The sequence below is a fragment of the Lonchura striata genome, unplaced genomic scaffold (genome assembly GCF_046129695.1).
Source record: "Lonchura striata isolate bLonStr1 unplaced genomic scaffold, bLonStr1.mat Scaffold_188, whole genome shotgun sequence".
NCBI lineage: Eukaryota > Metazoa > Chordata > Aves > Passeriformes > Estrildidae > Lonchura > Lonchura striata.
The window spans coordinates 111673-139285 of record NW_027461121.1 but is presented as its reverse complement, the minus strand read 5'-3'; the positions used below and the strand labels follow the sequence as shown (position 1 = coordinate 139285).

The window sequence follows — 27613 nt, the reverse complement described above, 5'->3', positions numbered from 1 at the left end:
AGAGGGTGCAAAAACGAGGACAAGAAAGTCGAGGACCCGTGTCTGTTTTCCACACTGCCTGAATTGCCCGCACCGCCGGCGCCCCCCTAGGGGATTTTCCGCGGCAGTTCTGGTGCCGTGCACACGGGCTGTGGGGTCAGCAGCACCGCGAGCCTGCGGGATTTTGGCACGAGCCGACAGGCATCGGCAAAACGCCTGTCTCCGTCAAGGTCCTCACGGGCCGCCATCTTGCGAGTGCTTGTCGCGCACTCTCTTGACAAGTGCTGCCGCCTTGTGGACAGAGGGTGGTACTGCAGCCCCCCAGCCAGCGCCCGGCAAAACCACCGAGACGGGGCGGGAGCGAGCGGCGAGTGGGGCGGTGTCTGTGAGTGAGGGGAGGGCTGAAGGCGGCTCAGCGGCGGCGAGGATGGCGGCGAGGGCAGCCCGGTGGGGCCGGTGCCGGCGGGCGGCGGAGGCGCGGTCGCAGCGCTCCCGGGCCGCGGCCGAGCGGCATCGGAGCAGGGCTGCGCCGCCTTTCCCGGCCCCGCGCCCCTCTCCAGACGCCGGGAGCGGCCGCGTGCCGGAAAATGCCGCCGGGGCGGCGGAGCGGGGCCCTGGCTCTGCCCGCCCCTCCTGCCGCCCTCCCTGGAATGGTTCGAGGCGTTATGGGTTTATTGAGGTAGGAATAATTATTTTGTTGTTGTTAATTTAATGTGGGTTTTTTTTTATTTGTTTGTTTTTGTCGTTTGATGTATTTGGTTTGTAGAGCAGGAACTGCAGACAGAATCCTGCAGAAGTAATATGGAATTTGTCCTCCCAAAACCCACCCGGCTTCAAACCACTTTCAGCACGTGGTCTTCCTTAGCAGCACATGGTTCCCCCATGCTTGAGAGGCGCTGCACTCTACTTTTCTCTCCACCTTTGCTGACAGATCCTGCTGAAGGCTGAGGACAAAGCCCTACCGCTACACGGACAAAGCAGCAGACCTGGTTCGGGAAGCCAGCGTGCTCCAGGTTGCTACAGGACTCTGATCAAACATCAGCATCCCCGTCTCTCACATTGATGGTATGTGGTAACCCCTTAAGAACAGAACTCCACGACTTGGGGCTACCTTTTCTAACCCTAAGCAACAAACTGGGGATGGATAACTCTAGAGATCCTGTTATGTAAGGATCTCCAGGATTCAGCCCTCCATGTGTCCTTGGAATCAGCAGAGTTTCCACTTTACTCCCAGACGTAATTTTTGATGTGGTTGTGCCACTTTAACGGTATTTGAAATCTCTCTTCGTGTTCTTGCAGCAGCATTATTGAACTACAATGGAAATGTAGTCCTGCCTGAAGCTGTTCACAGAATCGTGGAATCCCAGAAGGGTTTGGATGGGAAGGCACCTTTTTTTAAAGCTCATCCCGTTCCACCCCCTGCCATGGGCAGGGACACCTTCCACCATGCCAGGGTGCTCTAAGCCCTGTCCAGCCTGGCCTTGGACACTTCCATGGATCCGGGGGCAGCCACAGCTTCTCTGGGCAACCTGTGCTGGACAGCAGCTTTGAAAGGCAGAATGAAGTACAGCTGTGATTTTTGTGCTGCCCCCAACATTGTATTGCCTGGCAAATGTGCCTTTGAATTTTTTTTTTTTTTTTTTTTTAAGGTTTTCTTGTTTGTTTTGTTTGCTTTCTTTTTTTTTTTTTTTTTTTTTTTTTTTTTGTTGTTTTGTTTTTGGGTTTTTTTGGGAACTAAAAAGATACCTTGTGTTCCTGGAATGTTGCATTCTACCTCTGTTGTTTTCCCAGTTAGTCTGGATCCTCTGCTTACATTTTTTCCTTCACTTATTAGATGTCGTGGATATGCTGGCTGTTCTGATGGAGGGCAGTGATGGCTTAGATGAGGAAATTGTGTTCTCTTTAAATGAAGGCGTGATTATCCAGACATTTCCCTTCAGTGCTGTTGTCCCTGCTGCATTAGCAGCCAGGAATATGCTGTTGCTTCAGTCTGAAAACGGAACAGGTACAGTTTTTTTTTTTTATGTTTTATGTGTCGTTTCTAGCAGTGGAGTGAAAGTGGCATCATTTCTACTCTCTTGTAATAATTTTTTACCGTTTATAATTTTTTACCTTGAGGCATGTTATTACCTTCCCTGCAAGCAGAAGGAGGTGCAGATTGATGGTGTTTTGTGCTCAAGAGGGGCATTGAAGCTCTGTAGGTGCTTCTGCCCTAATTCCCTGACCCTGAAGAGAAGGGACACTGTCCCTGCATGGACAGTCTTGGTCTGGAAGTAGTTGGCCTCAGTAACACAGCGTTTTAAGGGCAGAGCATGGCGATCAGGAGAGGAAGGTGTTTCCCGTGCCTGTGGGCAGCTCTTCCCGAGATCAGGGAGAGGGGACTGCCTTGTTAAGTAGGAAATGGATGCGTTTCCCAAGGAAAACTTCAGAAATTAAGCTCCAGGGGCAAATACTGCGAGGTTCTACTACCTCCTTGAGGACAGCGTTAAAACCACAGGGGCATCAGCAGGGCTTGGAACAGGACTGGCCAACCGCAGAGCACCTCACGAAGCCCTGTCTGTGTATGTGGCAGTCGAGTAGCACCTGGGGGGTGCTGAAAGTCCCAGTTCTGACAGAAAATTCTGTTTAACTTGTACACGTTGGCTGGGTGTATCCCCCCAGTACAGCTCGGTTCTTCTCTGAGGCGGTGCCTGGCAGGGTGTCTCCCTGTAAAGAGACGGGCGTGTTTTTGGCACAAGACAGCGAAGGTGGATTGTTTGCTTCAGCAGGAGCTGATGATGTCTGGAGGGTTTTTCAGGTACCTCTGCAGTCAGGAGCACGTGTCTAGGTCACTGCGAACACTTTTTGATCTCGTTCAGTTCTTTTCTGCGTGAGGCTCTGTGGGCTGCTGGCAAGGCCCAAAGTAAGGAAGGTTGCCCCAGTGTCCGTGCTCATGTCAATAGTTTAATTTATTTGGCTTTTCTAGGAGCAGATGTCGTGGAGGACTTTGTTGCTGTTTTCACTGGCCTCCTGCACTCTCCGAGAGAGCCCCTTTCTCCCTGCTTGACGTTCCAGCTCTGTGACAAAGCTGCTAAGTATCCTCAGCTCTACCAGTTTAACCGATACTATAGACTCTGGATGCCCAAGTAGTCCCAGGAACCTGTGGTATGGAATACCTGAAGTCACTGAATTCTTGAGCCAGTATTCCTATAAAATCCTCACAGTTGACAGAGGTTACATTTCCATCAGGAACAGCGTTTTTATTGAGGAGGTAATTCTGCATCCTTGTTGATCGTGCTGGGGACACACGTTTGCTCCAGGGCTTTTCTCTGATGACACAAGAGGTCTCTGTGGTGTTTGGGAGGCGATACCAGGCCTCAGGGCTCATACAGAGACTCCTCAGCAGGCACAGCAGAGCCTGGTGTGCGCTGTGGCCTCTGTTTACAGTGCCCGGAGTTCCCCCGGGTGGGTGGAGGATCACAGGCCCCTGGGCTGGGTTTGGTGAGTTTTTCTCAGTTCAGCAGTGTGAACACTCCAGATACCCCTGGGGACACTACTGGACAGCTCTGTTCTAGCAGGACTGCACGCCTGTGCTCCCAGAGCTTCAGTTCAGAGCTCATCTCAAACCAAAGGTGGCTGAAGAGACTTTTGTTTCATACTCATCACTGTTTTTCTCTTACGCTTTTTGTTTCGCTTTAAACAGTTTGAAAACCACAAGGAGGTCAGGCAAGAGCCTTCTGTGGCACCGGATTCTGTATTTGCTACTTTGCTGAAGGGAGCCTGGGAGAGAGGAAGCAGTACCTTCCTGGAAGATGGTGTTCAGACAAAGTGGAGAGACTTGGCTTCCCGGCTCCCCCCACCTGAGCAGCTTTTGTTGGGAGTAAAGCACGTGCTGCTGTACCTTAAACCTACAGTGGAGAACTTCAGCAGATAATACTGTAGTGATGCTTGGTTTACTTTATGGCACAAGTTACAAATGACTCAGCTGCTAAAACTTAGGTTCCAGTGCTGTAGCTCTTTTTCCTCGACTCGCCTCCGAGGGTACGCAGCACCATACAAAACTGCACCTAATTTGTAAACAAATGTCAGTTGTTCTGATTATTGAAGCTGGGCTTTATTCAGTTGTGTGTGCTGTGGCCAGGTCCTTTGTACAAATAGTATACGGAGGGTGGGGAAACCAGAACTGCACATTCCTTGTGATATGTATGGGATTTTGGGGGGGGTTAAATGAAAAGGAGATGCAAAATGAGGGAATTGCTTTTAGATGTAACTATTCTTGTCCTAAAGGAGCCATCAGCTCTGTCCCGAGAGTTGAGTTACAAGTGTGTGTTGAAAGAGCCGCAAGCCTTTAGGGGCTGCAATTTGTGTGCCCTGGAATGAGGTGCCCTGAGGAAATGTGTGAGCCGGAGGGAGCCGAGCTGTGGGAGTGGGCGAATGGAGGCGGGTGCGGGCGGGAATAGCCGAGCGTGGCCGAAAGTGGCCGGGAGGGCCCGTGGAGGCGAGTGGAGCCGAGCTGCGCCGAAGAGGCGAGTGGGGCCGAATGCGGTCGGAAATAGCCGAGCTTAGCCGAAAGTAACCGAAGCTGGCCGAGGAGCCGAGCGTAGCCGAGCGGCTCCGAGTACAGCCGAGGCGAGCCGAGCTTTGCCGAAGAGGCTAATCGAGCCGAATGCGGCTGGTAATAGCCGAGCGTGGCCCAAAGTAGCCGAAGCTGGCCGAGGAGCCGAGTCCAGCCGAACCGAGCCGAGCTCGGCCGAGCGCAGCAGCCCGGGCAGGGCGGGGCGCCGGGGCGGAGCCGGGGCGCTGGGAGGATCCCCTCCTGTCCCTCTCTCTACCGCTCCATCCTCCTCCCCGTATTCCCCTCAGTTACCTCTCTTTCCCCCGTTTCCGTGTCCCCCCCCAAACTCGGCTCCTTCCTGTCCTGTCCCTGCCCTGCTCCTCCGTTCCATTCCCCCTCTCTCCCTCCTCTGTTCACCGTCCCTCTTCCTCCCCTGCCGGCCTTTCCCTTCCCCGCCCGCTTTCCTCCGCAGCCCGTCCTCCCTCCCCGACCTTTCGCATGCCCCGCTCTCCCTCCTCTCTTCCCGTCGCCCCTTCGCTTCTTTCCCCCGCAGCCGCGGGGCTCGGGGCGCCGGAGAATAAAGCCCCGAGGGCCGGAGCCCGGCGCCCCCCGGGCCTTGCGGGAGTCCCCGCACGGGGCCGGAGGCTCTCGGCGGATCCCCCGCGCCGCTCGGACCCCGCCCCGGCGCTGCCGGACCTGCGGCTCCGCCGGCATCGCGCTGCGAGCGGCCCCCGCTCTGTGCCGTGCCGGCCGTGCCGCGTCCCCGCCGCCTCTGCCGCTCCCTCTTTCTGCCCCTGGCCCGCGACAGCGAGGCGGGGCAGGAGCTTCGAGCCTTCTGGGGGCTGCCCCCCCTTCCTTGTTGCGGCGGAGTCCCTTTCTGGGGGGATGGACGCGTGGGAAGGGCTGGAAGGGAGTGCTGGGCTGCTGTCCGGGGCAGTTGGACTCGTCCTGTGCCTTCTTCGGGAGTCAGGGTTAGGGGCTGAAGACTCGGGGCTCTGATGGCATTTGGGGCACCCCAAGGTCGCTAGGAGAGGGACGCACACTGCGGTGGGGGAGCGGGTGGGTGGCAGATGAGAGGGGGGGTCACGCTGGGTGCCGTCCCGCAGAGGGACCCAAAGCTACCCCAAAATTCCCAGGGAGGGGTGTGTGTAGAATACTAAAACCTGGCAAGTGTTTCTTTTTCACAGGTATTGGTAAAGAATAGGAAGCTATGGCTAAACTAATTTGAAAAGAAGCCCTCTCTCGATCCACTCATTTGTACCCAGGAATGTAGGAAACTCTGACTGTGGATGGGCAGTAGTTTTGAAAATCATGCCGTAGCCTTTTTCTCTAGGAACGAACCAAGCGAGTGCCCTGAAACCAGCGGAGCAGCTGCAGGGGCTAAATGGAACAGAAAGGGCTCCCCGGCACCTTTTGCCTCCGTTCTCTGCCATTCCTCAAAACGTGTCGCAGCCCCGGAAGAGGCGTTTGTCATTCCAGCCTGCCAAAATAAAGACCTGTAAAATCCTAGCTCTGCCTTTTGTTTAACGTGTTCTTACTTTCTATTTATGTCATCACAGAAAGCAAGGAAAGAAGAAATGTGACTGGTTCCCACTATTGCTCCATGCAGGCATTTTTAAAGGCTTCTGTACTTCTATCCTCTTTTTCCACTCCAAGCTTCATTTTTCCCCTCCTTTTTCGAGGTCTGCTGCTTTGGGTGTCCCAAGGAGGGCTGGGTTCCTCAGCAGGGGTCTTAGGAGTTGGTGCTGATTCTGCTTTTCCACAGATATATCAAAGTGTGCTACCAAAGTGACTATTTTCTCCAGGGGAAAGCTTTCTCTCAATGACCATCAATGCATGTATGTGTTTTAATCGTGTAACCAGATGGATTAAGAAAAGCTGACACCCGTAGCAGATTTCTGTTGGATCTGTGTCTGTGAGAAGTGCGCTGTGTGCTGGAGAGGGAGAGACGCTGTTGGAGAGTGGCAACAGCGGCAGGTGTGAGCTGTTAGGATGATGGGGGCTCAGAGCAGCCCCAGGTGTGAGCTGTGAGGATGATGAGGAGGGGGCGGCTCCTCCGGGGGCTGATTTAGGGGGTTTTCCTCACATCGCTTTTGCACGGAGCTGCTGGAGAAGAGGAGTTTATGGGGGGCTCCCGGGGCTGTCTCCTGGAAGGACGGTGAGTGCTTCGGACGGGGTCTGGGGGATCACCTGGATATGCACTTGGAGACGTGGAGCATTGCTCAAAGGAGGAGCCGAGGGACAAACCCTTGTGCCGAGAAGCAGTAGCCAAACAGGTGAGCCGGTGCGCCTTTGTAGTGGGGGCTTTTGTCCTTTCCCTTTGAAATTTCGTCATCCTGAGGTTGAAATGGAGGGGTCAGTCCTGTGGTCCCGCCTTTTAAGAGGTTTGGATTGAGGTAAAATTCTCCCTTTTACCATTATTTGAGGCAGGCCCCTTGTTTTCTGCTCTTCTAGGGGACGCAATTGAAGGGGGGGAGCGCACGTTTCTGTGCCCTCGTTGGGGTGAGGTGAGCGCCGGAGCGTGGCGTCACTGTCGGGCCTTCAGAGGAAGGGAGCTGCAGCCGTGGCAGCGCTGGCAGGGCGGGGATCGCGCTGTGCCGCTGCATTCGGGGCGCTTCTTCTGCCCCCGGCCCGGCAGCGAAGGGTCCGGCGCGGAGCCCTGGCGGCAGTGCCGGGGCTGGCCGGGGCGGAAGGGGAGCTGGGCGCGGCTGGGCTGCCGCGGGCCCGCCGGAGCCGCGCCGGTGCGAGCCGTGCGGAGCCGAGCGGAGCTTTGGCCGGGCCGGCGGGCGGGGGAGGCGGCGCGGGCGGCGCGCCGGTGCCGGCCGGTGCCGCCGCTCCGGGCGCGGGGCTCGGGCGCCGCCGGGGCCCCCCGGGCCCGGTGCCGGCCCCGCCGGGCCGGGGGCAGCGGGCGGGGGTCTGCCGGCGCGGCGCCGCCTCTGCCTGCCGGAGGATCCGCTTTCCTGCCGGAGCCGCGCTGCGCCCGGGGCCGGGAGCGCGGCTCCGCATCTTCCAGCCTCCCTCGCTGCGGTGGTTTTGAGGAATTTATGGGATCCTTTTCTTTTGTTCGTAGTTGCTGTAGGAGAAGGGCCATGGTGTTACTTTTTGGTTGTTACGGTTCTTGCTTCAGGTGCGCATGACAAGGGGGTTTTTTTTGATTGAGTGTTGTTGGATTTCTTTTTGATCCGTTCTTATGTTTCTAAAGAATGTGTTCTTAAAGGTTTACAATGGTTTTTATGGGTCGTAGCATGAAGTAGACGTTAGGTTTTTAATTCGTTTGTGAAGGCTTTTATTAGCATGAGCATATGTAGTGTTTGTTTTGGTGGGTTTGAGGTAGTGTCCTGTAGTTAATCAGTGAGGTTTTTTTTAATATTGATTATTGCATTCTTGTTTATTATGTTATAGGGGTTTTATGCATTTGGCATATTTGATTGCCGCGTATGTTTTATTGTTGCAGAGAGTTCGGGAGTTATTAAAATTGTTACATTTCTCTTTTGGCGACGTGTTTATTTCTAGGTGGTATTTGTGTTTTGATGGTTTGAGGCATAATGGGTTTATTGAGTTAGGAATAATTATTTTGTTGTTGTTAATATATATATATATATTTTTTTTTAGTTTGATGTATTTGGCTGTTGTTTATTTATTAGTTTTATTTTTGGGAACATGGGTATATCTATGGTGGGTCTTTATGCGCAGTTATTTTATCTGGGTGGTGAATTTTTTTTCCTTCGTGGTTTCGATTTTTTAATATCTGTAATTATTTGGTGGGTTTTTTTAGTTCATTTTATAGAGCATTGGGTTCTCTTTATGAGTTAGTGTAGTGGTAGAGTTTTGGTTATTTTTTTTAGAAACGTTCGGGGTCTGTTGTATGATTTGCAGTATAGTAAGTTAGTTGGGTTTTTTTTTTTTTCATTTTAGTGGTTTTTGTGATTTGCTGTGTGGATTTCTATAGGTTGTTTTAAATGTTTGTTTCATTTTTGTGATGTGATAAGAACTGTTAGTGAAAGGAGTGTAGTGTGGGTTTTTCTGCTGGTAGTTGGTTGGCTGGTGGAGCCTTTCTGAATTTTTTGGATGGTATTGGTGGGAATTTGATGCTGTTTGTTTTGGCATTTTATTTTTAGGAATTGGATTATAACTGCAAAGTTTTAACTATAACTCTAATGAAACAAAAGAAATGCATAAATATGAAAATGGAATATAAACCTTCAATTTTAAATATAAACGGAATACATATAAATAAAACATGTAACATAAATAATGTTATCCATTACTATTAGGTATTATATTGTTTGATATAGAGTATTTTATATGTATATATAAATACATATAAATAGAGATTATAAATACAAGCAAAATAACCATATAGAGTTGTATAATTAATTCGTGTGGATATATAAATATAAAAATTACAAAATAATAGAAATCAATGCAGTACATAATGCATATTTTACAGTATATGTGTTATTATAACACATTATATGTCATAAATATTATATATCAAAATATAGTACCTCAATATATTGTGATAGAAGATATAAGTACTATTAAAAATAAAATATAGAAATATTTAAATATCGTTTAAAATAAAGGGGATTTTTATTTTCTATTTGGTAGTAGGTAGGGGTTTTATTACAAAAATTATAAATATAAATAAAATAAAATTAGAAATCTATGTGTAGAAATATATCCTAAATACATTAAGATCTATATAAAAATTCAGTGGTAAGTAAATATAAGTATTAGCAGTATGTACGAAATAGAGTTTAAATAATAATTTATCTATCTTGCTACCTTATAATATATATAATATATATTTATAAATACATCAGTGTAAAGTAGAAATACAAATGTGACTATAATGATGAAAAATTATATGAATAATCAAGTATTGCTTATAGACAGAGCTTTTTTTTTTAAATTTGGTTAGAGACAGGGCTTTAATAGAAAAAATATGAATATACATTTTATTTTGATATCGTTCTAAATATGGAAATATATATTCGATGTATACAGATATATATAAAAATATAAAAAAATAAAAATAAGTATTAGGAAGAGATAGGCTATAAATAACATCATACATCAATCTACATTTAAAATGTAAATTTGAATATAAATGCAAAAAATAGAGATAAATGTAAACGGAGCTTAAATAATGGGATTTTTTTAAAGATTTTGACTTGGATGGAGGCAGGGGTTTATTTTAAGCAATATAAACCTTCTAGAAATCTAAATCTAACTATAGAAATATATAAGCAATACATTAAGATATGTACTAAAATAGAATAAAATATAATAGAAATAAATGTAAGAAATTATAAAAATTCAGTTATACATCAATATACATTATAAATCCGAATGTGAATATAAATATGAAAAATATAAAAATAAAATACATTGAAATGCAGTTTAAAAGAAAAGGTTTTTTCTTTTGGTTCTTGTTGGGTTAGAGGCAAGGGGTTTTTTTTTGTTGGCGTTCTTTTCCGCGCGGGATATTTTGGGGCATTTGCTACCGAGGATGTTCCGGAGGGGACGGCGCCCGTTCTTTTTGCCGCCTGCCCCGCCCGCGGCCCCGAGGCGAGCGGCGGCCCCCGGCGGTGGCGGGCGGCAGTGCTGCCGCCTTGTGGACAGAGGTGGGTACTACAGACACAGCCCGCGGGCGCCATCTTGGGAGTGGCTTGGCGCGGACTCGGCTTGACCTTCTCAAGAGGGTGCAAAAACGAGGACAAGAAAGTCGAGGACCCGTGTCTGTTTTCCACACTGCCTGAATTGCCCGCACCGCCGGCGCCCCCCTAGGGGATTTTCCGCGGCAGTTCTGGTGCCGTGCACACGGGCTGTGGGGTCAGCAGCACCGCGAGCCTGCGGGATTTTGGCACGAGCCGACAGGCATCGGCAAAACGCCTGTCTCCGTCAAGGTCCTCACGGGCCGCCATCTTGCGAGTGCTTGTCGCGCACTCTCTTGACAAGTGCTGCCGCCTTGTGGACAGAGGGTGGTACTGCAGCCCCCCAGCCAGCGCCCGGCAAAACCACCGAGACGGGGCGGGAGCGAGCGGCGAGTGGGGCGGTGTCTGTGAGTGAGGGGAGGGCTGAAGGCGGCTCAGCGGCGGCGAGGATGGCGGCGAGGGCAGCCCAGTGGGGCCGGTGCCGGCGGGCGGCGGAGGCGCGGTCGCAGCGCTCCCGGGCCGCGGCCGAGCGGCATCGGAGCAGGGCTGCGCCGCCTTTCCCGGCCCCGCGCCCCTCTCCAGACGCCGGGAGCGGCCGCGTGCCGGAAAATGCCGCCGGGGCGGCGGAGCGGGGCCCTGGCTCTGCCCGCCCCTCCTGCCGCCCTCCCTGGAATGGTTCGAGGCGTTATGGGTTTATTGAGGTAGGAATAATTATTTTGTTGTTGTTAATTTAATGTGGGTTTTTTTTTATTTGTTTGTTTTTGTCGTTTGATGTATTTGGTTTGTAGAGCAGGAACTGCAGACAGAATCCTGCAGAAGTAATATGGAATTTGTCCTCCCAAAACCCACCCGGCTTCAAACCACTTTCAGCACGTGGTCTTCCTTAGCAGCACATGGTTCCCCCATGCTTGAGAGGCGCTGCACTCTACTTTTCTCTCCACCTTTGCTGACAGATCCTGCTGAAGGCTGAGGACAAAGCCCTACCGCTACACGGACAAAGCAGCAGACCTGGTTCGGGAAGCCAGCGTGCTCCAGGTTGCTACAGGACTCTGATCAAACATCAGCATCCCCGTCTCTCACATTGATGGTATGTGGTAACCCCTTAAGAACAGAACTCCACGACTTGGGGCTACCTTTTCTAACCCTAAGCAACAAACTGGGGATGGATAACTCTAGAGATCCTGTTATGTAAGGATCTCCAGGATTCAGCCCTCCATGTGTCCTTGGAATCAGCAGAGTTTCCACTTTACTCCCAGACGTAATTTTTGATGTGGTTGTGCCACTTTAACGGTATTTGAAATCTCTCTTCGTGTTCTTGCAGCAGCATTATTGAACTACAATGGAAATGTAGTCCTGCCTGAAGCTGTTCACAGAATCGTGGAATCCCAGAAGGGTTTGGATGGGAAGGCACCTTTTTTTAAAGCTCATCCCGTTCCACCCCCTGCCATGGGCAGGGACACCTTCCACCATGCCAGGGTGCTCTAAGCCCTGTCCAGCCTGGCCTTGGACACTTCCATGGATCCGGGGGCAGCCACAGCTTCTCTGGGCAACCTGTGCTGGACAGCAGCTTTGAAAGGCAGAATGAAGTACAGCTGTGATTTTTGTGCTGCCCCCAACATTGTATTGCCTGGCAAATGTGCCTTTGAATTTTTTTTTTTTTTTTTTTTTAAGGTTTTCTTGTTTGTTTTGTTTGCTTTCGTTTTTTTTTTTTTTTTTTTTTTTGTTGTTTTGTTTTTGGGTTTTTTTGGGAACTAAAAAGATACCTTGTGTTCCTGGAATGTTGCATTCTACCTCTGTTGTTTTCCCAGTTAGTCTGGATCCTCTGCTTACATTTTTTCCTTCACTTATTAGATGTCGTGGATATGCTGGCTGTTCTGATGGAGGGCAGTGATGGCTTAGATGAGGAAATTGTGTTCTCTTTAAATGAAGGCGTGATTATCCAGACATTTCCCTTCAGTGCTGTTGTCCCTGCTGCATTAGCAGCCAGGAATATGCTGTTGCTTCAGTCTGAAAACGGAACAGGTACAGTTTTTTTTTTTTATGTTTTATGTGTCGTTTCTAGCAGTGGAGTGAAAGTGGCATCATTTCTACTCTCTTGTAATAATTTTTTACCGTTTATAATTTTTTACCTTGAGGCATGTTATTACCTTCCCTGCAAGCAGAAGGAGGTGCAGATTGATGGTGTTTTGTGCTCAAGAGGGGCATTGAAGCTCTGTAGGTGCTTCTGCCCTAATTCCCTGACCCTGAAGAGAAGGGACACTGTCCCTGCATGGACAGTCTTGGTCTGGAAGTAGTTGGCCTCAGTAACACAGCGTTTTAAGGGCAGAGCATGGCGATCAGGAGAGGAAGGTGTTTCCCGTGCCTGTGGGCAGCTCTTCCCGAGATCAGGGAGAGGGGACTGCCTTGTTAAGTAGGAAATGGATGCGTTTCCCAAGGAAAACTTCAGAAATTAAGCTCCAGGGGCAAATACTGCGAGGTTCTACTACCTCCTTGAGGACAGCGTTAAAACCACAGGGGCATCAGCAGGGCTTGGAACAGGACTGGCCAACCGCAGAGCACCTCACGAAGCCCTGTCTGTGTATGTGGCAGTCGAGTAGCACCTGGGGGGTGCTGAAAGTCCCAGTTCTGACAGAAAATTCTGTTTAACTTGTACACGTTGGCTGGGTGTATCCCCCCAGTACAGCTCGGTTCTTCTCTGAGGCGGTGCCTGGCAGGGTGTCTCCCTGTAAAGAGACGGGCGTGTTTTTGGCACAAGACAGCGAAGGTGGATTGTTTGCTTCAGCAGGAGCTGATGATGTCTGGAGGGTTTTTCAGGTACCTCTGCAGTCAGGAGCACGTGTCTAGGTCACTGCGAACACTTTTTGATCTCGTTCAGTTCTTTTCTGCGTGAGGCTCTGTGGGCTGCTGGCAAGGCCCAAAGTAAGGAAGGTTGCCCCAGTGTCCGTGCTCATGTCAATAGTTTAATTTATTTGGCTTTTCTAGGAGCAGATGTCGTGGAGGACTTTGTTGCTGTTTTCACTGGCCTCCTGCACTCTCCGAGAGAGCCCCTTTCTCCCTGCTTGACGTTCCAGCTCTGTGACAAAGCTGCTAAGTATCCTCAGCTCTACCAGTTTAACCGATACTATAGACTCTGGATGCCCAAGTAGTCCCAGGAACCTGTGGTATGGAATACCTGAAGTCACTGAATTCTTGAGCCAGTATTCCTATAAAATCCTCACAGTTGACAGAGGTTACATTTCCATCAGGAACAGCGTTTTTATTGAGGAGGTAATTCTGCATCCTTGTTGATCGTGCTGGGGACACACGTTTGCTCCAGGGCTTTTCTCTGATGACACAAGAGGTCTCTGTGGTGTTTGGGAGGCGATACCAGGCCTCAGGGCTCATACAGAGACTCCTCAGCAGGCACAGCAGAGCCTGGTGTGCGCTGTGGCCTCTGTTTACAGTGCCCGGAGTTCCCCCGGGTGGGTGGAGGATCACAGGCCCCTGGGCTGGGTTTGGTGAGTTTTTCTCAGTTCAGCAGTGTGAACACTCCAGATACCCCTGGGGACACTACTGGACAGCTCTGTTCTAGCAGGACTGCACGCCTGTGCTCCCAGAGCTTCAGTTCAGAGCTCATCTCAAACCAAAGGTGGCTGAAGAGACTTTTGTTTCATACTCATCACTGTTTTTCTCTTACGCTTTTTGTTTCGCTTTAAACAGTTTGAAAACCACAAGGAGGTCAGGCAAGAGCCTTCTGTGGCACCGGATTCTGTATTTGCTACTTTGCTGAAGGGAGCCTGGGAGAGAGGAAGCAGTACCTTCCTGGAAGATGGTGTTCAGACAAAGTGGAGAGACTTGGCTTCCCGGCTCCCCCCACCTGAGCAGCTTTTGTTGGGAGTAAAGCACGTGCTGCTGTACCTTAAACCTACAGTGGAGAACTTCAGCAGATAATACTGTAGTGATGCTTGGTTTACTTTATGGCACAAGTTACAAATGACTCAGCTGCTAAAACTTAGGTTCCAGTGCTGTAGCTCTTTTTCCTCGACTCGCCTCCGAGGGTACGCAGCACCATACAAAACTGCACCTAATTTGTAAACAAATGTCAGTTGTTCTGATTATTGAAGCTGGGCTTTATTCAGTTGTGTGTGCTGTGGCCAGGTCCTTTGTACAAATAGTATACGGAGGGTGGGGAAACCAGAACTGCACATTCCTTGTGATATGTATGGGATTTTGGGGGGGGTTAAATGAAAAGGAGATGCAAAATGAGGGAATTGCTTTTAGATGTAACTATTCTTGTCCTAAAGGAGCCATCAGCTCTGTCCCGAGAGTTGAGTTACAAGTGTGTGTTGAAAGAGCCGCAAGCCTTTAGGGGCTGCAATTTGTGTGCCCTGGAATGAGGTGCCCTGAGGAAATGTGTGAGCCGGAGGGAGCCGAGCTGTGGGAGTGGGCGAATGGAGGCGGGTGCGGGCGGGAATAGCCGAGCGTGGCCGAAAGTGGCCGGGAGGGCCCGTGGAGGCGAGTGGAGCCGAGCTGCGCCGAAGAGGCGAGTGGGGCCGAATGCGGTCGGAAATAGCCGAGCTTAGCCGAAAGTAACCGAAGCTGGCCGAGGAGCCGAGCGTAGCCGAGCGGCTCCGAGTACAGCCGAGGCGAGCCGAGCTTTGCCGAAGAGGCTAATCGAGCCGAATGCGGCTGGTAATAGCCGAGCGTGGCCCAAAGTAGCCGAAGCTGGCCGAGGAGCCGAGTCCAGCCGAACCGAGCCGAGCTCGGCCGAGCGCAGCAGCCCGGGCAGGGCGGGGCGCCGGGGCGGAGCCGGGGCGCTGGGAGGATCCCCTCCTGTCCCTCTCTCTACCGCTCCATCCTCCTCCCCGTATTCCCCTCAGTTACCTCTCTTTCCCCCGTTTCCGTGTCCCCCCCCAAACTCGGCTCCTTCCTGTCCTGTCCCTGCCCTGCTCCTCCGTTCCATTCCCCCTCTCTCCCTCCTCTGTTCACCGTCCCTCTTCCTCCCCTGCCGGCCTTTCCCTTCCCCGCCCGCTTTCCTCCGCAGCCCGTCCTCCCTCCCCGACCTTTCGCATGCCCCGCTCTCCCTCCTCTCTTCCCGTCGCCCCTTCGCTTCTTTCCCCCGCAGCCGCGGGGCTCGGGGCGCCGGAGAATAAAGCCCCGAGGGCCGGAGCCCGGCGCCCCCCGGGCCTTGCGGGAGTCCCCGCACGGGGCCGGAGGCTCTCGGCGGATCCCCCGCGCCGCTCGGACCCCGCCCCGGCGCTGCCGGACCTGCGGCTCCGCCGGCATCGCGCTGCGAGCGGCCCCCGCTCTGTGCCGTGCCGGCCGTGCCGCGTCCCCGCCGCCTCTGCCGCTCCCTCTTTCTGCCCCTGGCCCGCGACAGCGAGGCGGGGCAGGAGCTTCGAGCCTTCTGGGGGCTGCCCCCCCTTCCTTGTTGCGGCGGAGTCCCTTTCTGGGGGGATGGACGCGTGGGAAGGGCTGGAAGGGAGTGCTGGGCTGCTGTCCGGGGCAGTTGGACTCGTCCTGTGCCTTCTTCGGGAGTCAGGGTTAGGGGCTGAAGACTCGGGGCTCTGATGGCATTTGGGGCACCCCAAGGTCGCTAGGAGAGGGACGCACACTGCGGTGGGGGAGCGGGTGGGTGGCAGATGAGAGGGGGGGTCACGCTGGGTGCCGTCCCGCAGAGGGACCCAAAGCTACCCCAAAATTCCCAGGGAGGGGTGTGTGTAGAATACTAAAACCTGGCAAGTGTTTCTTTTTCACAGGTATTGGTAAAGAATAGGAAGCTATGGCTAAACTAATTTGAAAAGAAGCCCTCTCTCGATCCACTCATTTGTACCCAGGAATGTAGGAAACTCTGACTGTGGATGGGCAGTAGTTTTGAAAATCATGCCGTAGCCTTTTTCTCTAGGAACGAACCAAGCGAGTGCCCTGAAACCAGCGGAGCAGCTGCAGGGGCTAAATGGAACAGAAAGGGCTCCCCGGCACCTTTTGCCTCCGTTCTCTGCCATTCCTCAAAACGTGTCGCAGCCCCGGAAGAGGCGTTTGTCATTCCAGCCTGCCAAAATAAAGACCTGTAAAATCCTAGCTCTGCCTTTTGTTTAACGTGTTCTTACTTTCTATTTATGTCATCACAGAAAGCAAGGAAAGAAGAAATGTGACTGGTTCCCACTATTGCTCCATGCAGGCATTTTTAAAGGCTTCTGTACTTCTATCCTCTTTTTCCACTCCAAGCTTCATTTTTCCCCTCCTTTTTCGAGGTCTGCTGCTTTGGGTGTCCCAAGGAGGGCTGGGTTCCTCAGCAGGGGTCTTAGGAGTTGGTGCTGATTCTGCTTTTCCACAGATATATCAAAGTGTGCTACCAAAGTGACTATTTTCTCCAGGGGAAAGCTTTCTCTCAATGACCATCAATGCATGTATGTGTTTTAATCGTGTAACCAGATGGATTAAGAAAAGCTGACACCCGTAGCAGATTTCTGTTGGATCTGTGTCTGTGAGAAGTGCGCTGTGTGCTGGAGAGGGAGAGACGCTGTTGGAGAGTGGCAACAGCGGCAGGTGTGAGCTGTTAGGATGATGGGGGCTCAGAGCAGCCCCAGGTGTGAGCTGTGAGGATGATGAGGAGGGGGCGGCTCCTCCGGGGGCTGATTTAGGGGGTTTTCCTCACATCGCTTTTGCACGGAGCTGCTGGAGAAGAGGAGTTTATGGGGGGCTCCCGGGGCTGTCTCCTGGAAGGACGGTGAGTGCTTCGGACGGGGTCTGGGGGATCACCTGGATATGCACTTGGAGACGTGGAGCATTGCTCAAAGGAGGAGCCGAGGGACAAACCCTTGTGCCGAGAAGCAGTAGCCAAACAGGTGAGCCGGTGCGCCTTTGTAGTGGGGGCTTTTGTCCTTTCCCTTTGAAATTTCGTCATCCTGAGGTTGAAATGGAGGGGTCAGTCCTGTGGTCCCGCCTTTTAAGAGGTTTGGATTGAGGTAAAATTCTCCCTTTTACCATTATTTGAGGCAGGCCCCTTGTTTTCTGCTCTTCTAGGGGACGCAATTGAAGGGGGGGAGCGCACGTTTCTGTGCCCTCGTTGGGGTGAGGTGAGCGCCGGAGCGTGGCGTCACTGTCGGGCCTTCAGAGGAAGGGAGCTGCAGCCGTGGCAGCGCTGGCAGGGCGGGGATCGCGCTGTGCCGCTGCATTCGGGGCGCTTCTTCTGCCCCCGGCCCGGCAGCGAAGGGTCCGGCGCGGAGCCCTGGCGGCAGTGCCGGGGCTGGCCGGGGCGGAAGGGGAGCTGGGCGCGGCTGGGCTGCCGCGGGCCCGCCGGAGCCGCGCCGGTGCGAGCCGTGCGGAGCCGAGCGGAGCTTTGGCCGGGCCGGCGGGCGGGGGAGGCGGCGCGGGCGGCGCGCCGGTGCCGGCCGGTGCCGCCGCTCCGGGCGCGGGGCTCGGGCGCCGCCGGGGCCCCCCGGGCCCGGTGCCGGCCCCGCCGGGCCGGGGGCAGCGGGCGGGGGTCTGCCGGCGCGGCGCCGCCTCTGCCTGCCGGAGGATCCGCTTTCCTGCCGGAGCCGCGCTGCGCCCGGGGCCGGGAGCGCGGCTCCGCATCTTCCAGCCTCCCTCGCTGCGGTGGTTTTGAGGAATTTATGGGATCCTTTTCTTTTGTTCGTAGTTGCTGTAGGAGAAGGGCCATGGTGTTACTTTTTGGTTGTTACGGTTCTTGCTTCAGGTGCGCATGACAAGGGGGTTTTTTTTGATTGAGTGTTGTTGGATTTCTTTTTGATCCGTTCTTATGTTTCTAAAGAATGTGTTCTTAAAGGTTTACAATGGTTTTTATGGGTCGTAGCATGAAGTAGACGTTAGGTTTTTAATTCGTTTGTGAAGGCTTTTATTAGCATGAGCATATGTAGTGTTTGTTTTGGTGGGTTTGAGGTAGTGTCCTGTAGTTAATCAGTGAGGTTTTTTTTAATATTGATTATTGCATTCTTGTTTATTATGTTATAGGGGTTTTATGCATTTGGCATATTTGATTGCCGCGTATGTTTTATTGTTGCAGAGAGTTCGGGAGTTATTAAAATTGTTACATTTCTCTTTTGGCGACGTGTTTATTTCTAGGTGGTATTTGTGTTTTGATGGTTTGAGGCATAATGGGTTTATTGAGTTAGGAATAATTATTTTGTTGTTGTTAATATATATATATATATATTTTTTTAGTTTGATGTATTTGGCTGTTGTTTATTTATTAGTTTTATTTTTGGGAACATGGGTATATCTATGGTGGGTCTTTATGCGCAGTTATTTTATCTGGGTGGTGAATTTTTTTTCCTTCGTGGTTTCGATTTTTTAATATCTGTAATTATTTGGTGGGTTTTTTTAGTTCATTTTATAGAGCATTGGGTTCTCTTTATGAGTTAGTGTAGTGGTAGAGTTTTGGTTATTTTTTTTAGAAACGTTCGGGGTCTGTTGTATGATTTGCAGTATAGTAAGTTAGTTGGGTTTTTTTTTTTTTCATTTTAGTGGTTTTTGTGATTTGCTGTGTGGATTTCTATAGGTTGTTTTAAATGTTTGTTTCATTTTTGTGATGTGATAAGAACTGTTAGTGAAAGGAGTGTAGTGTGGGTTTTTCTGCTGGTAGTTGGTTGGCTGGTGGAGCCTTTCTGAATTTTTTGGATGGTATTGGTGGGAATTTGATGCTGTTTGTTTTGGCATTTTATTTTTAGGAATTGGATTATAACTGCAAAGTTTTAACTATAACTCTAATGAAACAAAAGAAATGCATAAATATGAAAATGGAATATAAACCTTCAATTTTAAATATAAACGGAATACATATAAATAAAACATGTTGTGGGAACTCAAAATGTCTCTCAGACATTTTTAGAGGTTCCAGGCCTTGGTCAGAAGCATTCTAGACCCTGGCAGACAGCTGAAAAACAACTGTGATTTTGAGTTTGAGCCATGGAATGAATTACCAACTTTGGAGGTGGAACAAGCAATCACAAAAGGTTAGATAGTATAGTATAAGTAGTTACGAAGTAGAGGGAAATATTTTTTAGTATTGTACAGGGGGGTTTTAGCACATGTACAGGGGGGTTTTCACTTTGTACATGAGGGTCAGAAGTTCTAAGATGGAGGAAAGTGGGCTGAACCCATCCTTCTTCCTTCTTCTTCCTTACCTCCATGTTCTTGGTGATGTTGGCACTCACAGATTGGTCTAGAGTAGAAAAACACTTGGCAACGTAGGTAGTAGGTATTGGGGAATAATTGTAAACATGTTATACGTAATATATCTTATAAAAGATAGCAGCAACCCTGGGCGGAGAGAGAGACGAAGAAGACAGCAGATAGAGAGGATGTCAGGGTGTGTGTGTGCCTCTACCCAGGCCACTGATCAAATAGCTGCAGTCCAAGAACATAATCTGTTAGATAACTAGCAATAAACTGCCTTGAGACCGAACAGCTAAGCCTGCGGAGTTTTTCTTTGGAAGCACGGGTTGGAGGAGGAATTTCACCACCACATGTGGCCCCAAAACAAGGCTGGGGTTCCCACATCTGGCGTCCCTGGTCGGGCATCAACAAAAAGAAGAAAAAGAAACATCAAACAACCTCCAACCTTCATCGGCAGAAAAGGAAAGAAGAAAAAAAAAAAAAAAAAGAAGAGCAGTACACACTCTCCGCATTTTCAAGAAGAGAGGGAGCGGAAAGCTCAAGATAAGAACTTGACCTTCACCAAGGCATTTCGTCTGGAGGACAGCCAGGAGGAGAGAAACCAGAAGCGCGCCTGGGATTCCTCGCCTGTGACCTGCTGGACGATGGACAGTGCCATCTCCGGACTGACTTCATGCTGACTCAGCTTTTGGTGAGAATGGTTGAAATTAAGAACATGGGGAGGGAAGGAATTTTTCCCAAGGACACACCAAAGACTTTTTTTTAGCCCTATAGGGCGAAACTTCTACCCATCAGGTAGAGACAGCTCAAATGAAATGAAAGCTTTGTTATCATAGGTGCGGTGTAGTCACTCGCACACAGATTTATATTTTTCTTGGGATTGAATTTTTGGCAAAAGATCAATAAGTAACTTTATTACTGAGCCACAAAAGGACAAAAAGATAAGACTGCTGCAAAACTTTTGTTTTTAACAAGGACAATATTATAGCCAGCTCTACAGCACGGCACGTCCAGCCGGACAGCTGGGGTTTCTATGGGAGCACAAAGGGGAAAGATCGCCCAGCCAGCAGCTCGGGGCAGTTTTCCTCACCACAGATCCAGGGAAAGCAGGACTGCCTTCCATGGACAATCAGGGGATGGTCTGTCATCATGCCCTGTGTGTCCGGGTTTCCACTGTTCCTCAGTTTCCCTCGAACCTCAATCCCTGAGCTCCTCCAATGCAAGTCCCCCAGACAGAGAGATAAGCCAAGCACAGCCGCAGCCCCCAGCGGGGGAAGGGACCAGCACTGCTCGAGTCCGAACCCGCGGCGGGAGGGGCAGCGGCGGCGGCGGCGTCTCCGGTGGGGGAGGGTGCAGAGGGAGTGCAGAGCAGAGAGGGAAGAGGAGGGGAGAGGAGAAATCTCTCGTGGCTGCTCGGGCTGGGAGTTCAAAACAGCCCGCGGTGCAGGCGAGAGGGGGGACAGCGGGAACAGCGCAGACACGGGGCGGCGGGGGCGTGGGTGCAGCGGCCAGGCGTCCCGAGCGTCCCGTGACGCGTTCGGTGTCGAGAATCCGTGAAGCCGCAAGAGCGGCCACCCAAGAGGCGGGGGGCAGCTCCCGGATCGCGGCAGCCAGACCCGCTGAGGAAATAGCAGAGGGACAGCGAGAGGCGTCCCTTGCTGCAGCTCAGGCGGCGGGCACGCGCGTGAAGGTCGAGCAAAGCCTGACAGCCACGGGTGCAAGGAATTCTCGCATCTGGAACGCGTGGGACGGGCGCAGGCGGGGCGGGGCCGGTGCGCGCGGGCTGTGGGTGCTGGGACAGTCAGGAGAGGGGCAAAGCGAAATGGGAAACATCGGGGCCGGAATGGGAACAGAGAGGGTGATTGCGTCAGCCTGGGGGGGGACGGCAGTGGCTCTGAACCGGGCGCTGCGAGCCGGAGCGAGGCGAAAGCACGGCCGGGACCAGAGCAGGAGCGTCCTCACCCCCAGGGTAACGCAGGCAGGGACGGGGCGTGGCCAGGATGATTCAGGGCATGGTCCGTCGCGGTTCCCATGGCAACAGCCAGCACAAACCCACAGCAACCCCTGCCAGCTTCAGACGCGGCCAGAACAGAATAGTTATTGCATCAAAAATTAGTTACACATGAATCGGTTGTTAGAAGAAATGTTAGACTGAAAGTTTATCAGGAATTAGTACGGGGTTTGCGAATGTAAATCAATTGTCGGAAGTACATATTGGAGAGCGAAGTGCATGGAACCATGGCACGGGGTCTTTCGCATCTCGAGCGCGGCACAGGCACTGACAGCGTCAGCGGCGGCGGCGGCCGCCAGCCAGCCAAGTGCCCACAGGCTGCGCGGTGACCGCGCGGGGGGGGAATCCCGAGCGCGGGACGCGGCGCAGGGCGCGGCGGCGGCGGGGAGCGGCGGTCGCGCGCTGATGACGTCAGCAGAGCGCCGAACCACGCTGAGATGGGGACAGCCACCGGGGCCGGGCAGGACGACCCGGGCGGGACTGGAACGGTGCCGGGTTCAATTGGGCGTGAGAGGGGACATTCCCGAGCTCACGGCCGTGGCCGGGGCCGGCGCGGCGGGGCGCAGTCGGGGCTGGTGTTCCTTCTCTCGTTCCCATGGCGACACAGACAGAGACGGGTGAATCCAGGATGCACTCTGCGTTTGCAGAAGTTAAAGCGAACGCAGAAGTGTCAGAGAGGGACAGATTGCAGGAATGAGTCCAGCGCAGCCGACGCTGGGCGTGAGCGGGGACTGGGCAGAGCCAAGGCAGGGATTTCTTTGGTCACTGCCTCTCCACAGCAGAGCTGCGGTGTGACACATGCTGAGGCTTTTTCCACTGCAGTGCACATCCAAACATTAACAACAAATACACGGCACAGCCCAGAAACCACAGCAGTCAAAGTAAATAACTTTTTGCAATTACATCTATTACACCAAATGTCCCACAGCAATGATGAGATGAAATTCCAACATTCACCCAAAAAATAAGATACAGCTAAGTCGCCACTTGAAATCAAGGGTCTCCTTCTTCAAACTTCTCCAATGTTTTTAAATGCTAACCCCAGATTTTTTAGTTAGGTGACAGAATTGATCAGCACATGCACCCATCCGGTGTGGTGAAGTGATATTGTTTATAGAACATAATGTGAAAAAGAGATAGTATAATGATAATTGAGATAGAGAATTGAATAGCATGAAACTTTAGTAATTTATTATGTTAAGGTTTAAGTTAAGTTGTATTTTAGCATTTTATTAATAATAGAATTGAATTTTATATATAGTTTAATTTAAGTTTAAGTATTGTTTAATTAGAGTATATCACTTTAAGTTTATCTTAGTTTGGGCCCTGAAAAAGTTAAGTTTATAAGTGTTTAATTGATAATGAATTTATATATTGTTAATTTGATATATATATGGGTTTCATAAAGTTAATATAATTTAGGGATTTTTTACCAATATTTTATATGTTAAGTTTAAGTAGTGTTTAATTCAAAAAATTATTTTAAGTTTTTCAAAGGTTAAGTTTGTTCAATTAACAAAGTTTAGTTGTTTTTCTTTAAGAATAATAAGGTTTTGACTGAAAGAGTTTATGAGATGATAATGAATATTAAGTTAAAGGGAAAACAGTCTATCGGATTTTTGGTTTTATTTTAGTCTTTTCTGTTTTATTGTAAGTTTATCAATGTATAAGAGTCTTGAAGAAATTTATTCTGAGTTTTTCTGAGATCGATTTCATTGTTTAATGATCACTTGTTTATTTTGTTATTTCTTTGTGTAATGATACAAAGAGTGTTTGTTTCCAAATTCTTTCTTTTGTGTTTAACTATTTAAGTGTTTTATAAATGTTATTGTTAAGAAATTTTATCATGTTATCAGGTGAAGCTCTGTGCTTTGTTCTTTCATAGCGAATTTTCGTATGTTTTATTGTTGTTTTTGTAATCTCATCCAGGTTACATGTCATTCTGAAGTTTCATTTTGGACTTTAACTATGTTGTGCATTTTTCTAGGTGAACTCTCTGATTTGTTTTTATATTTCTTGTGAGCGGAATCATTGCATTTCTATTTTTTAACATTCTTGAATGTTTTTCAGAAAATCTCAGAGACAGATGCCTGAAGCATTCTGACAATGTTTTGTTAATGTTTATTTTATGGTTTCTTTCAATTGAAAAAACATCTGTTTCCTTCAAAGGAGTTTCAAGAAGAATGAATCCTCGTATCATTTGATCAATTTATCAGTTTGAACTTTGAGTGTTTATTTCATATGAAAATGTTATAATAAGTTGTTATGTTTTAGGTATCATATATGTAATGTTAGTATAAGCTTTGTTCAAGATAGTATGATAAAGAGCATCACTCCAATTTAAAGTTTGGGTTTTGGCCAGGCCCGGATTTTAACTTGGACGGATGAGTTTGCCAGCAAAATTCAGAGGTTTTTGCACAAAAATGAATGTTGTATAGATCATTTTGATCCATCAATTCGATCCTACAAATTTGACAGCTGACACAGCTTTGTGGTGAAACTTGTCAGCCCTGCCCGGGAAGGGAATGCCAATTTTCACTGGAAACAAGTGTTTCAGCTGTTTGCAGACTCTGAACCACTGGCACAGTGTTTCTGATAATTATGCTTTGTTCAATTTTATATATGTTATTTAGAATCTTTCTTTTGAACTCTTTTGAATTGTTATTGATTTTGATAAGTTTTCTGCATTTTATTATTACGATATTTTATCTTGTTCTATATTATGTTTTATATTTTAACCTTCTTGTTTCAAAAGAGAAGAAGAGAAAGAGAGAAAAAAGAAAAAAGGTGTAAAGAAAGAAAAGAAGAGAAGTGAAGAAGTGCCTGAAATAAGGCTGGAATAAGTAATGAAAATTTTGTATATTTTAATCTTTTGAGATTGTTCTTTTGTAGATTTGATTTCACTTATTGTCGAGGAAAATATGAGGAGAGTGCCAGACACTGGACGGATCAAATTGAAAAAATCAGTCAAGTTAATAACTTTGAGCAAGGATCGTGGTAATGTTTTCATGAAGTTTAAAATAGATCTTTGTTTTTATCTTACAGGCCCTCAAAAGGTGTTCTTATAGATTTAGAGATAATGGCTCAGATCATTGTTAAGGCAAACACTGGATTGCTGACAATGTCAGGCAGAGATTTCCTAATCATTCATTTACATTTAAAGAAAGAAAAAATATTTTGAGTGGACAATCCAAAGTCACAAGATTTCTCAATCACGTTGTTAGAATACCCAGAAATTTGCACAGTTCATTTTTTAGCTCACAATACGTTAAATGCAAAAATAAGTTTTAAAGAAAAATCAAAAATAAGTTAAGAATTAATAGAAAAGATGACAGTGTTTACTGATAGTTCAAGGAAAACTCACAAATCACATGGAAAATTCCAAAAATAGAGAAATGGGAATCAGATGTAAAAAATGGTAAAAGACTCACCACAAATTGTAAAATTAGTAGTAATAGTCAGGGTTTTTCAGTTATTTCAGAAGCCATTAATCTGATCACAGATTCAGTGTATATTGCAAATGTGACCAAACAATTAGAGGAATCACTTTTAAAACATATGGACAATGAAGTTTTATATTCGTATCTATTATGTATGAAAATAATCCTGATAGACAGAGAACATAAATATTTTGTTATGCACATCAGAATGCATTCTTCATTTCTGAGGTTTTTAGTAAAAGTAAATGTTCATGTAGACAGATTCACAGTGTCCATCTCACAAACACTGCCAGACATTTTTGAACAAGAAAAATTGAGCCATGCATTTTTTTCACAAAAGTATACAAACATTGATGGAATCCTTTCGCTTTCTAAAGGTCAGGCAAAGGAAATCATCAACGCTTGTCAGAGTGTCAGTTTGTACAGCGTCCTGTATTTACAGGAGTGACCAATTTGAGAGTTTTGAAAAAGTCTTCAGCTGTGGCAAACTGATGTCACAAGATATGCATTTTTTGAGAAACTTGAAAACATTTGTGTTTCAGTTGATATGTTTTCACATTTATGTTTCAGTTCACACATTTTCAGGAGCAATTTTTGGATCATGACATACAGGAGAAACCACAGAATATATCATACCTTGAAATCCATTTGGATAAACAGAAAAGGAGGAGACAGGAGCAACATCTCACATGCAGTTGAACAAAGTTTTGTATGTGAATTGTCAGACATTTTACAAACAGTGCACGAGCAGTGCTAAGGGAAAATTCTTCAGTTTTGGTCAAAAACCCAGAGTCAGGACAAATTGAAAGTTCATTTACATTAATAACTTGGGGCAAGGGTTTTGTTTGTGTTTCTATAGAACGAGGATCGAAGTGGGTGTCGGCAAGGCACGTGAAACCTCATCGGGTGCAGATGCCAGTGAACATGGACCAGAGAAGCAGAGAAGCAAGCACGCAGACAAAGATGGACAGCAACGCTGCAGATGTCTCGTCAGACGACAATTGGGAACTCAGAGACTTGGGGTTTTTCTGGGGAATCAAGTGTTGTTTGGATGTTGCTGCATTGCGGGGTTTCTCACAGAGGTTGGGGACATGGACATGGGGTTCAGACAGATAGTGTTCATGTACTTCATTCCTTTGCTTGTTGCCTTGGGCAATGGGACAGGCTTTCCCATGAGACAACCAAGGGAAAAGGTGTGGGAGACTTTGGCAAAGGCAGCGGGTCTGGACAGCATTTGCCTGACCCATTCAGAACTGGGGAAACAATTTTTGAACCTCCAAAGTTGGCAAATTTTTGGATCGACAAAAATGGAGTTTGGTACTGAATTCAATCCATTGAGAGTGGCAAAGATAGATAATCAGATAGTAGATATCATTCCAAATCAGTTCTTTCATAGAAATGCCTGGTGCAATCACACCAAAGTGATGAGCAAACTATCCCTTCAACACCCAGCCACTTTACCGCAGGGAGTGTTTTTTCATTTGCAGGGACAGAATTTGGCCTGCTATCCCTGCAAAAGTCAAAAGCAGTCCATGCAGCATTGAGGAGCTCTCATTGATAACACCTGATTTGAGAACCTTAAAGGAGCAGACACACAGGAAAAAGAAAAGGTCCTTTGAACAATATAGCCAAATTGTGATAATGATGTCTGTATTTGGGACAAGGCTCGGAGAATTGCAGTTGCAATTTTCTCACCCCAAAAACAGCGTTGGGGGTGACCTTGACACAATTGGACCACATAGCATGCTAGATTGAGTAAACATAATCGTGCCATTTCATCTGCACTGAGTGACATGTTAACAGATATCAGCAGTGCAAGACAAGCGGTGCTTCAGAACAAGGCGGCAGTTGGTTATTTGCTGCTGTCACATGGGCACGGATGTGAAAAATTTGAGGGGACATGCTGCATGAACTTGCTTGATCATTCAAAATCTATTCATGAAAATATGAAACAAATGCAAAGTAGTATCAGCAAATTGAGAAAAAGAAACTTACAAGATTCTGGTGAAATGATTTCATTGGCTTTTTTAATCTTTCACCATTGTGGAAAAACTTTTTAAAATAGTGTTATATATTCTTATAGGGTTTGTAGTTCTACTTGTTCTGCCATGCATTTTCATGTGCATTCAAAGAGCCTTGAACAACATGGCAAAGCAAGTGTTTCTGGTTCAAACAGGGAGGGGAGATGTGGGAACTCAAAATGTCTCTCAGACATTTTTAGAGGTTCCAGGCCTTGGTCAGAAGCATTCTAGACCCTGGCAGACAGCTGAAAAACAACTGTGATTTTGAGTTTGAGCCATGGAATGAATTACCAACTTTGGAGGTGGAACAAGCAATCACAAAAGGTTAGATAGTATAGTATAAGTAGTTACGAAGTAGAGGGAAATATTTTTTAGTATTGTACAGGGGGGTTTTAGCACATGTACAGGGGGGTTTTCACTTTGTACATGAGGGTCAGAAGTTCTAAGATGGAGGAAAGTGGGCTGAACCCATCCTTCTTCCTTCTTCTTCCTTACCTCCATGTTCTTGGTGATGTTGGCACTCACAGATTGGTCTAGAGTAGAAAAACACTTGGCAACGTAGGTAGTAGGTATTGGGGAATAATTGTAAACATGTTATACGTAATATATCTTATAAAAGATAGCAGCAACCCTGGGCGGAGAGAGAGACGAAGAAGACAGCAGATAGAGAGGATGTCAGGGTGTGTGTGTGCCTCTACCCAGGCCACTGATCAAATAGCTGCAGTCCAAGAACATAATCTGTTAGATAACTAGCAATAAACTGCCTTGAGACCGAACAGCTAAGCCTGCGGAGTTTTTCTTTGGAAGCACGGGTTGGAGGAGGAATTTCACCACCACATGTGGCCCCAAAA

General features: G+C 48.4%; 3 long non-coding RNA genes across 3 annotated transcripts in view; all 3 read left to right on the top strand.

Moving 5' to 3' along the window:
* Positions 1 to 27613, top strand: part of LOC144248597 (uncharacterized) — a 73941-nt gene that overhangs the window by 29743 nt on the left and 16585 nt on the right. The gene's annotated exons all lie outside the window — the stretch shown is intronic.
* LOC144248593 (uncharacterized) lies at positions 1658 to 4207 on the top strand. Its single transcript, XR_013341881.1, has 3 exons — positions 1658 to 1984; positions 2945 to 3229; positions 3662 to 4207. It is a non-coding gene; the product is annotated as an uncharacterized LOC144248593 (long non-coding RNA).
* LOC144248592 (uncharacterized) lies at positions 11879 to 14418 on the top strand. Its single transcript, XR_013341880.1, has 3 exons — positions 11879 to 12195; positions 13156 to 13440; positions 13873 to 14418. It is a non-coding gene; the product is annotated as an uncharacterized LOC144248592 (long non-coding RNA).